The sequence below is a fragment of the Thalassophryne amazonica genome, chromosome 13, assembly GCF_902500255.1.
Source record: "Thalassophryne amazonica chromosome 13, fThaAma1.1, whole genome shotgun sequence".
NCBI lineage: Eukaryota > Metazoa > Chordata > Actinopteri > Batrachoidiformes > Batrachoididae > Thalassophryne > Thalassophryne amazonica.
In genome coordinates this window covers 53361158-53368355 of record NC_047115.1, presented here as the reverse complement: position 1 = coordinate 53368355, position 7198 = coordinate 53361158, and positions in this window count along the sequence as shown.

Sequence of the window (7198 nt, the reverse complement as noted above, 5' to 3'; positions counted from 1 at the left end):
TGATACAGTTCCTCCGGGAGGGAGCACCTCCACCTCCGAAGTAGGAACACACTAGCAGCTCCTGTTACCACTTATCTGGATGGAGTGAGAGGCGAAGACGTCGGTTCTCTCACTGACCGCCAACCCAGCTGAAAGTGCACCACAGGACAACGGCTGCAAACAGATCAGACGTAAGTCACAGTTCAAGTACTACAGAGAATATTACCTAAGCGGTAGCTGATATCTCGGCAGCGAGGTGGAGTTGCTGCCCGGCTTTTATGGTGCTGGTGATGATGAGTGACAGCTGGTGCTGTTGATGAGTGACAGCTGTCACTCCCAGTTGCTCCGGTGCCCTCTCGTGCCTGAAGCCCGCACTTCAGGCAGTGCGCCCTCTGGTGGTGGACCAGCAGTACCTCCTCTTCAGCGGCCCACACAACAGGACCCCCCTCCTCAACGGGCGCCTCCTGGTGCCTGACCAGGCTTGTTGGGGTGTCGGGTGTAGAAGTCGGCCAGGAGGGCTGGGTCCAGGATGACGCTCCTCTTCACCCAGGACCGTTCCTCAGGTCCATACCCCTCCCAGTCCACCAAGTACTGGAACCCCCGGCCCTTCCGACGGACATCCAGGAGCCGGCGTACTGTCCATGCCGGCTCTCCGTCAATGATCCGGGCAGGAGGCGGCGCCGGTCCGGGGGTGCAGAGTGGTGAAGTGTGGTAGGGCTTAATCCGTGACACGTGAAAGACAGGATGGATCCGCAGTGAAGCTGAAGCTACCAGCTTCACTGCGGCCAGACTGAGGACTTTGAGGAGGGGGAACGGTCCAATAAATCTGTCCTTAGGTTTTTGGGTGACAGGGGTAATATGGTACTATGAGGTCCCTAAGATAAGATGGGACCTGATTATTCAAAACCTTATAAGTAAGAAGAAGAATTTTAAATTCTATTCTAGAATTAACAGGAAGCCAATGAAGAGACGCCAATATGGGTGAGATATGCTCTCTCCTTCTAGTCCCCGTTAGTACTCTAGCTGCAGCATTTTGAATTAACTGAAGGCTTTTCAGGGAACATTTAGGACAACCTGATAATAATGAATTACAGTAGTCCAGCCTAGAGGAAATAAATGCATGAATTAGTTTTTCAGCATCACTCTGAGACAAGACCTTTCTAATTTTAGAGATATTGCGTAAATGCAAAAAAGCAGTCCTACATATTTGTTTAATATGCGCTGTGAATGACATATCCTGATCAAAAATGACTCCAAGATTTCTCACAGTATTACTAGAGGTCAGGGTAATGCCATCCAGAGTAAGGATCTGGTTAGACACCATGTTTCTAAGATTTGTGGGGCCAAGTACAATAACTTCAGTTTTATCTGAGTTTAAAAGCAGGAAATTAGAGGTCATCCATGTCTTTAGCTAATTGGTGTGTGTCCTCTGGCTTCATGGATAGATAAAGCTGGGTATCATCTGCGTAACAATGAAAATTTAAGCAATGCCGTCTAATAATACTGCCTAAGGGAAGCATGTATAAAGTGAATAAAATTGGTCCTAGCACAGAACCTTGTGGAACTCCATAATTAACCTTAGTCTGTGAAGAAGATTCCCCATTTACATGAACAAATTGTAATCTATTAGATAAATATGATTCAAACCACCACAGCGCAGTGCCTTTAATACCTATGGCATGCTCTAATCTCTGTAATAAAATTTTATGGTCAACAGTAGCAAAAGCAGCACTGAGGTCTAACAGAACAAGCACAGAGATGAGTCCACTGTCTGAGGCCATAAGAAGATCATTTGTAACCTTCACTAATGCTGTTTCTGTACTATGATGAATTCTAAAACCTGACTGAAACTCTTCAAATAGACCATTCCTCTGCATATGATCAGTTAGCTGTTTTACAACTACCCTTTCAAGAATTTTTGAGAGAAAAGGAAGGTTGGAGATTGGCCTATAATTAGCTAAGATAGCTGGGTCAAGTGATGGCTTTTTAAGTAATGGTTTAATTACTGCCACCTTAAAAGCCTGTGGTACATAGCCAACTAATAAAGATAGATTGATCATATTTAAGATCGAAGCATTAAATAATGGTAGGGCTTCCTTGAGCAGCCTGGTAGGAATGGGGTCTAATAGACATGTTGATGGTTTGGATGAAGTAACTAATGAAAATAACTCAGACAGAACAATCGGAGAGAAAGAATCTAACCAAATACCGGCATCACTGAAAGCAGCCAAAGATAATGATACATCTTTGGGATGGTTATGAGTAATTTTTTCTCTAATAGTTAAAATTTTATTAGCAAAGAAAGTCATGAAGTCATTACTAGTTAAAGTTAAAGGAATACTCGGCTCAATAGAGCTCTGACTCTTTGTCAGCCTGGCTACAGTGCTGAAAAGAAACCTGGGGTTGTTCTTATTTTCTTCAATTAGTGATGAGTAGAAAGATGTCCTAGCTTTACGGAGGGCTTTTTTATAGAGCAACAGACTCTTTTTCCAGGCTAAGTAAAGATCTTCTAAATTAGTGAGACGCCATTTCCTCTCCAACGTACGGGTTATCTGCTTTAAGCTGTTTGTGAGTTTGTGAGTTATACCACAGAGTCAGGCACTTCTGATTTAAAGCTCTCTTTTTCAGAGGAGCTACAGCATCCAAAGTTGTCTTCAATGAGGATGTAAAACTATTGACGAGATACTCTATCTCACTTACAGAGTTTAGGTAGCTACTCTGCACTGTGTTGGTATATGGCATTAGAGAACATAAAGAAGGAATCATATCCTTAAACCTAGTTACAGTGCTTTCTGAAAGACTTCTAGTGTAATGAAACTTATTCCCCAATGCTGGGTAGTCCAACAGAGTAAATGTAAATGTTATGAAGAAATGATCAGACAGAAGTGAGTTTTCAGGGAATACTGTTAAGTCTTCAATTTCCATACCATAAGTCAGAACAAGATCTAAGATATGATTAAAGTGGTGGGTGGACTCATTTAGATTTTGAGCAAAGCCAATTGAGTCCAATAATAGATTAAATGCAGTGTTGAGGCTGTCATTCTCAGCATCTGTGTGGATGTTAAAATCGCCCACTATAATTATCTGAGCTAAGCACTAAGTCAGACAAAAGGTCTGAAAATTCACAGAGAAACTCACAGTAACGACCAGGTGGACGATAGATAATAACAAATAAAACTGGTTTTTGGGACTTCCAATTTGGATGGACAAGACTAAGAGTCAAGCTTTCAAATGAATTAAAGCTCTGTCTGGGTTTTTGATTAATCATCAATCATCATCAATTTTTTTATATAGCGCCAAATCACAACAAACAGTTGCCCCAAGGCGCTTTATATTGTAAGGCAAGGCCATACAATAATTATGTAAAACCCCAACGGTCAAAACGACCCCCTGTCAGCAAGCACTTGGCTACAGTGGGAAGGAAAAACTCCCTTTTAACAGGAAGAAACCTCCAGCAGAACCAGGCTCAGGGAGGGGCAGTCTTCTGCTGGGACTGGTTGGGGCTGAGGGAGAGAACCAGGAAAAAGACATGCTGTGGAGGGGAGCAGAGATCGATCACTAATGATTAAATGCAGAGTGGTGCATACAGAGCAAAAAGAGAAAGAAACAGTGCATCATGGGAACCCCCCAGCAGTCTACGTCTATAGCAGCATAACTAAGGGATGGTTTAGGGTCACCTGATCCAGCCCTAACTATAAGCTTTAGCAAAAAGGAAAGTTTTAAGCCTAATCTTAAAAGTAGAGAGGGTGTCTGTCTCCCTGATCTGAATTGGGAGCTGATTACACAGGAGAGGAGCCTGAAAGCTGAAGGCTCTGCCTCCCATTCTACTCTTACAAACCCTAGGAACTACAAGTAAGCCTGCAGTCTGAGAGCGAAGCGCTCTATTGGGGTGATATGGTACTACGAGGTCCCTAAGATAAGATGGGACCTGATTATTCAAAACCTTATAAGTAAGAAGAAGAATTTTAAATTCTATTCTAGAATTAACAGGAAGCCAATGAAGAGAGGCCAATATGGGTGAGATATGCTCTCTCCTTCTAGTCCCCGTCAGTACTCTAGCTGCAGCATTTTGAATTAACTGAAGGCTTTTTAGGGAACTTTTAGGACAACCTGATAATAATGAATTACAATAGTCAAGCCTAGACGAAATAAATGCATGAATTAGTTTTTCAGCATCACTCTGAGACAAGACCTTTCTGATTTTAGAGATATTGCGTAAATGCAAAAAAGCAGTCCTACATATTTGTTTAATATGCGCTTTGAATGACATATCCTGATCAAAAATGACTCCAAGATTTCTCACAGTATTACTAGAGGTCAGGGTAATGCCATCCAGAGTAAGGATCTGGTTAGACACCATGTTTCTAAGATTTGTGGGGCCAAGTACAATAACTTCAGTTTTATCTGAGTTTAAAAGCAGGAAATTAGAGGTCATCCATGTCTTTATGTCTGTAAGACAATCCTGCAGTTTAGCTAATTGGTGTGTGTCCTCTGGCTTCATGGATAGATAAAGCTGGGTATCATCTGCGTAACAATGAAAATTTAAGCAATACCGTCTAATAATACTGCCTAAGGGAAGCATGTATAAAGTGAATAAAATTGGTCCTAGCACAGAACCTTGTGGAACTCCATAATTAACTTTAGTCTGTGAAGAAGATTCCCCATTTACATGAACAAATTGTAATCTATTAGACAAATATGATTCAAACCACCGCAGCGCAGTGCCTTTAATACCTATGGCATGCTCTAATCTCTGTAATAAAATTTTATGGTCAACAGTATCAAAAGCAGCACTAAGGTCTAACAGAACAAGCACAGAGATGAGTCCACTGTCCGAGGCCATAAGAAGATCATTTGTAACCTTCACTAATGCTGTTTCTGTACTATGATGAATTCTAAAACCTGACTGAAACTCTTCAAATAGACCATTCCTCTGCAGATGATCAGTTAGCTGTTTTACAACTACCCTTTCAAGAATTTTTGAGAGAAAAGGAAGGTTGGAGATTGGCCTATAATTAGCTAAGATAGCTGGGTCAAGTGATGGCTTTTTAAGTAATGGTTTAATTACTGCCACCTTAAAAGCCTGTGGTACATAGCCAACTAACAAAGACAGATTGATCATATTTAAGATCGAAGCATTAAATAATGGTAGGGCTTCCTTGAGCAGCCTGGTAGGAATGGGGTCTAATAAACATGTTGATGGTTTGGATGAAGTAACTAATGAAAATAACTCAGACAGAACAATCGGAGAGAAAGAGTCTAACCAAATACCGGCATCACTGAAAGCAGCCAAAGATAACGATACGTCTTTGGGATGGTTATGAGTAATTTTTTCTCTAATAGTTAAAATTTTGTTAGCAAAGAAAGTCATGAAGTCATTACTAGTTAAAGTTAATGGAATACTCAGCTCAATAGAGCTCTGACTCTTTGTCAGCCTGGCTACAGTGCTGAAAAGAAACCTGGGGTTGTTCTTATTTTCTTCAATTAGTGATGAGTAGAAAGATGTCCTAGCTTACGGAGGGCTTTTTTATAGAGCAACAGACTCTTTTTCCAGGCTAAGTGAAGATCTTCTAAATTAGTGAGACGCCATTTCCTCTCCAACTTACGGGTTATCTGCTTTAAGCTACGAGTTTGTGAGTTATACCACGGAGTCAGACACTTCTGATTTAAAGCTCTCTTTTTCAGAGGAGCTACAGCATCCAAAGTTGTCTTCAATGAGGATGTAAAACTATTGACGAGATACTCTATCTCCCTTACAGAGTTTAGGTAGCTACTCTGCACTGTGTTGGTATATGGCATTAGAGAACATAAAGAAGGAATCATATCCTTAAACCTAGTTACAGCGCTTTCTGAAAGACTTCTAGTGTAATGAAACTTATTCCCCACTGCTGGGTAGTCCATCAGAGTAAATGTAAATGTTATTAAGAAATGATCAGACAGAAGGGAGTTTTCAGGGAATACTGTTAAGTCTTCTATTTCCATACCATAAGTCAGAACAAGATCTAAAATATGATTAAAGTGGTGGGTGGACTCATTTACTTTTTGAGCAAAGCCAATAGAGTCTAATAATAGATTAAATGCAGTGTTGAGGCTGTCATTCTCAGCATCTGTGTGGATGTTAAAATCGCCCACTATAATTATCTTATCTGAGCTAAGCACTAAGTCAGACAAAAGGTCTGAAAATTCACAGAGAAACTCACAGTAACGACCAGGTGGACGATAGATAATAACAAATAAAACTGGTTTTTGGGACTTCCAATTTGGATGGACAAGACTAAGAGACAAGCTTTCAAATGAATTAAAGCTCTGTCTGGGTTTTTGATTAATTAATAAGCTGGAATGGAAGATTGCTGCTAATCCTCCGCCCCGGCCCGTGCTACGAGCATTCTGACAGTTAGTGTGACTCGGAGGTGTTGACTCATTTAAACTAACATATTCATCCTGCTGTAACCAGGTTTCTGTTAGGCAGAATAAATCAATATGTTGATCAATTATTATATCATTTACCAACAGGGACTTAGAAGAGAGAGACCTAATGTTTAATAGACCACATTTAACTGTTTTAGTCTGTGGTGCAGTTGAAGGTGCTATATTATTTTTTCTTTTTGAATTTTTATGCTTAAATAGATTTTTGCTGGTTATTGGTGGTCTGGGAGCAGGCACCGTCTCTACGGGGATGCTTCCTGGTCCCAACCCTGGATAGTCACAGTTTGGAGGATTTAAGAAAATTGGCCAGATTTCTAGAAATGAGAGCTGCTCCATCCAAAGTGGGATGGATGCCGTCTCTCCTAACAAGACCAGGTTTTCCCCAGAAGCTTTGCCAATTATCTATGAAGCCCACCTCATTTTTTGGACACCACTCAGACAGCCAGCAATTCAAGGAGAACATGCGGCTAAACATGTCACTCCCGGTCTGATTGGGGAGGGGCCCAGAGAAAACTACAGAGTCCGACATTGTTTTTGCAAAGTTACACACCGATTTAATGTTAATTTTAGTGACCTCCGATTGGCGTAACCGGGTGTCATTACTGCCGACGTGAATTACAATCTTACCAAATTTACGCTTAGTCTTAGCCAGCAGTTTCAAATTTCCTTCAATGTCGCCTGCTCTGGCCCCCGGAAGACAATTGACTATGGTTGCTGGTGTTGCTAACTTCACATTTCTCAAAACAGAGTCGCCAATAACCAGAGTTTGATCCTCGGCGGGTGTGTCACCGAG